The 4,720-nt window shown below is 48.3% G+C and overlaps 1 protein-coding gene across 2 annotated transcripts in view; it reads right to left on the bottom strand.

Annotated features, from left to right (window-relative positions):
* ptn (pleiotrophin) overlaps positions 1 to 4,720 on the bottom strand; it is a 43,715-nt gene that overhangs the window by 14,857 nt on the left and 24,138 nt on the right. The window contains exon 1 of one of the 2 annotated variants that reach the window (XM_019883064.1): positions 994 to 1,125. The exons of the other annotated variant lie outside the window; for it this stretch is intronic. The gene's annotated coding sequence lies outside the window, so the exon portion shown is untranslated. Of the gene's footprint in view, positions 1 to 993; positions 1,126 to 4,720 lie in introns of those variants that run through there. 2 annotated transcript variants of the gene reach the window in all.

The following is a 4,720-nucleotide window of genomic DNA, read 5'->3' on the forward strand; positions in this document are numbered from 1 at the left end:
CTGTGTGTGTCCCCCCCCCCCCCCCCAAACCTGCGATCCGCATTCCGGTTGGAACTTCCTCTGAAAACTTCTCCGGCTCATCCGCCTTTTTCATTCCGACCACCACCTTGGGTTGACGCCTCATTTTGAAGGGGTTGGAGAGGGGGGTGGTAGTGAAGGGGGGGGGGGTGCCTGTGCCAGGAATGCATATAAGACAGGAGAGCGTTTGCCGAGGAACGCCATGGCAACGGCAGCTGGACGGCGGCGATACAATACACCCGCTAAGGGTTTGTCATTCCGCTCAGGCCTGACCCAAATCGCGGCATCCTGGGAAAAAAGTGGGCCGCATCAAACAGAGCACAAGCGTGGAATGATGCCCATCGCAATATTAACCCACAAGTCACTTGACAAATATCTTCAGATGACTTTCACATCCCGTTCCAGGAATATTGCCTTGGCATCCAAATGTTGCGTTTGTATCTTTCATACAGAACAATGATCTCCTTGCATCTGATACGCCTCATACTATCTATCATCTAAATTTGTCGGACAGTGTACCGCTTTTTCCCTTTCGCACTGGCACCATCCTGCCCTGCGATAGGCCTCAACGCTACCTCGGTGTTCATATCCTTCACATAGAACAGCAACATGTGGAAAAGCCAGCCACGAAAAGCAGTGTTCCCCCCCCCCCCACATACACACACATACACACTTACGCCATTGCACCTTTCATAAGTTTCTGAACTCTCCCTCCAAAAGCAGGAACATTCTCAGATCACCATTCTAAGCCCGTTTCATGTCAATACCTTTCAGACGTCACAGGGACCCCACCAAAAAGTTTAGCCAGGACATTCTGCTTTTTCAGCTGTTCCATCATTCCTAAATGGCAAAACAATCAAATGTTGGGAAAACTTTCCCAGAGTTTCGACCCAAAATTTAACCGACGCTTCAGAGAGGGCCCGACTTCGCCGGAAGTAAGCACATGTGGCCTTTTCAAAACAAAGACGCACTTACTTGATCCCGAGGTCTGCTTGTTGTGTGTCGGAAGAGAAGTGTTCAGTCCTCTAAGCTCTTTTCATCGGAATCCTCTGTCCTGCTTTGCCCTGCCTGCCTCGCCACTACGCCTTCTTTCTCTTTGTGGGCTGAGCATATCGTGTGTGTGTGTGTGGGGGGGGGGGGGTTGGCAGTGATGGTTGGAAGGGGGGTGCGAGGTTTATTGACTGGTGTTCAGGAACTCATTAGCCCCAAGGTCACTCCAGGGACGCCCCGCCTGGAAGGAGATGGGAGATGGAGGTCGAGACCCCGGCATGTCTGCAGGAGAGTTGGACGAGGAAGCTCAACAGAGGAAAGCGGAGGAAGAAGCAGACGTTTGCCACAAGCGAAACAGGAAGTTACATAAAGTACGGCAACGATCAACGGAAAAGTAAGTCTGATCATGACAATCAATGCAAAATTGACTGGACTCGGGATCGCGCTATGGTGTACTACCATTCTCACTTGATTAGAGTGGGACTATTTGGATTGTGACGTATAAAGGTTTTCTTATCTTATCTTATCTTAATTGTGTCTGTAGATATTTTAAAAAAAAGTTTTTTTGGGGGGGAGGAGGGGTCGACCAACCCGAAAACAAAGTTCTAATCCTACCTACTGGCCCAACCTCTAATAGACGCTTTTTCACAATTCACACAGTCTATGTACTTTCCTCCTGAAAGTTGCTTTTCAGTCTTTATGGCTCACTTGTTCGGGAAAGTCCAAATTTGGGGTCCCTGTTATTCTTTGCCACCTCTATTTGTTCAAAATGATTCCGAACCGAATGAGCTGGAAAAGAATTAACATGAACAACTTGGACGGAGACCCATTGTAAACTAGACACGGGTCTAAAATGCGAGCAGTAATCTCAAAATGAACAGGAAGCACAAATAATAAACAGAGTATCAGATTCTCGCAACCGGCGTCCATTGCACTTCCGCCTGTTTCGCCCGGCTGATGGCAATCACAATTAGAGCCAGCCGCCCCCCCCGCTGATAAGGATCTCGAGCATTCCATCCGTCTCATATTCAAGTCATTAATAATCCATCTCATCCATTTGCGACCTCGGAATGCCACCCTCCTCCTCCCACGAGGACTCTTCCAGCGCGGGATACGCTTCACGAGTAGCCTGATATCATTTCCCTCCATTTGATTAAAGGAGATGAAATGATGAAAAAAGTTGTGCCGTGATCCGCAGCCGTGCTGACAGGAATCATGCATTACCGACGAGCGGGCATCCATTTCTTTTATTGATTTTTTTTTTTCTATGATTAAATCGAAAAGTATTTGCTGACTAAATTTGTTGATGGAGAAGCGGCACGAGGCAAACGCTGCGGATTCTTGGATTGCATGTTTGCTGGCATTTTGGGGAAGAACAGCAATGGCGGCTGTGTGATGAAACCCAATGGAACCTTTTTTTTTTTTTAAACATGAAATAATATTTTTGCATTTGTGTTAACATGTCTGGGAACACAGCTTATTGTTTTGACGCGCACGTGCATCCAGATCGGTGAGCCCAAAAGTGGGTCACCTTGCGAGACGCAAAAAGAGGGAGGCAGCAAGTTGTGGTTTGATAGCCGTTTGTTAGTCCGTTGGTATTTTCATTTTGTCATTGCATTATGCGAAGGATAGGACAGAGAGTGGAGAGGATGCGCACGGGCAAAGAGAGAAACGGCCAAATTTCAGTGCAAGTCCGGCTGGAATTGCGGCCTTTTTGTTCATGATCTCACTTAAGAAGCAGGAAGAGGCCTACTATTTTTTTTTTTTTTAATGCAGTTGGTCAGTCCAAAGTAGAGGCCAGCAGAACCGAACAAAGTGCTCTTCAAGCCCCACCACCAGCAGCTTGCTTGTATTCATGAAGCTCTCAGCTCGATGTTAATATTTAAACCTCTGTGCTCCAGCTAATAAAAGTTAAAGAGATTTTTCATAATTCCCTGAGCGACATTCCTGCCAGACTTTAATCGTTTCGTTTTTTTGCCGTCGTGCTGATGACGATCCTCACAATAAAAACGCCGCGATGAGTGCGCCTGGTGCTCATTAGTCACGGCCGGCTCGGCGCATCGGCAGTCAACATGGCCGCGATCGATCGATTCGCCAATAATCAGGCCGGCGTGAGCAAGGAAACTGATTTATGAGCCTGACGCTGGAATGTGATCGGGAGCGGTGGAAGCCGTGGAACTCCCCGGGGCACGGGAGGGTGATGGTGGCCAAGGGTTGGGGTCACACAGGAAGTGAAACCTCGAGCCCGTCCCAACTAATGGAATTCAGATGGGTTGAACCCCCCCCCCCCCCATTGTGTCCGTCCTGTTCCATCACTTGATTTGGGAGTGACAATTCATCTGAAGGAGCCAAAACACTCCGATGTGAGCCGCCGAGCATGACAGATAGAAGAACGGGAAGTAAAAAAAAAAAATACAGCACTCGCCCCAATTTGTCTCATGGGCGACAACGCGGCCCACCGCTCAACGTTTATTCCCGCCCCCCTCCCTCCCCCCAAAAACTCATTAATCTCTAATAATGACTTCTTTCTATCTTCCCGCTATAGCCTGCGAGTCTTATCGGTAATGGCTTTTCAATCTGAAGCCAAGAAAATGTCTCTTCTTTAAAAAAAAAAAAAAAAAAAAAAAAAGATTGGATTGGACATTTGTTACCTTATTTTGCGCACCTAACTTGAACTGGGATGGCACGTTTGAACAACAAAGTGAATTGGTTCATTGAAACGATGGGAAACGACAAAAACAAAGCTTAGAGTAAAAGTGATGCGACACAAAAGTAACGGGTCAATATATTTGTATGACGCTTTTTAATCACGGATGCAAGAAAACTTTTTTCGATTACTTGTTTGCGCTGATGACGCCATTTTTTTTTCTTTTGTTTGGGGGTGGGGGTTTTTGAGTCAGGTGTGTTGGAGGAGGGCGACGTCTAAAACAGGCTGGATCGGGGCTTTTGAGAGCACCTGACCGTCGGCTACCGGGGGGAAAAGACGCGCAGATTGTGAAATATTTGCGCGTGACGGCGACGGAATGCAAACGTGATGGATTTGTGGCTGCACACCCGTCACCCCCCCCTCCCCGCCCCTCCTTGGATGAGCGTGAATGTGTTCCGCAATGGCCTCGTTTCTCCGTCAGACGAGCGGGCGGCAGTGCTGCCCTTTGCTCGCCTTTCCTGGCGGGCGGTCACGCAAATAAAAGCCCACCTGACGACACAGCTGGGACCATCTGGGATCGGGATGTACTCGGAGCGAGCGCGTCAACAACAACAACAGCAGCAGCAGCAGCAGTGGTCGGGGGGGGCGGAGGGGTCAACCAAGAGTGACTGCCGGCGTGTCGAAGAAGTGGTGCAAATATTTTGGGAAATGGCCCAGATCTAAAGAAGGCTTTGTTGCTTGCCACTTGCCGAGTTTCTTTGACTTCGGTATTATTTGCGTTTGTGCCACTTGATATGGAGCGATTCAAATAATACTTTAAAATCAAAATTAAATGAAACTGTAGGACTTAGTTTTATGCCAAACTTGTTAAAACACAAAAGTGAATTGAATTTTAAGGGTGCGAGCTACGGTCAAATTGTTGCTCCGTTTGCCTTCAAGGTCTCGGCCCTCGGGGAACAACTATTGACTGCAACAACCGATTTGTTTTCTCACCGCCATCCATCTCAACGTCCGCCGCGCTCCTCACGTGTCAGCTGGCAGTGCGCCGGCTCAACGTCCGCATGG

The sequence above is a fragment of the Hippocampus comes genome, unplaced genomic scaffold (genome assembly GCF_001891065.2).
Source record: "Hippocampus comes isolate QL1 unplaced genomic scaffold, H_comes_QL1_v1.1 scaffold53, whole genome shotgun sequence".
NCBI lineage: Eukaryota > Metazoa > Chordata > Actinopteri > Syngnathiformes > Syngnathidae > Hippocampus > Hippocampus comes.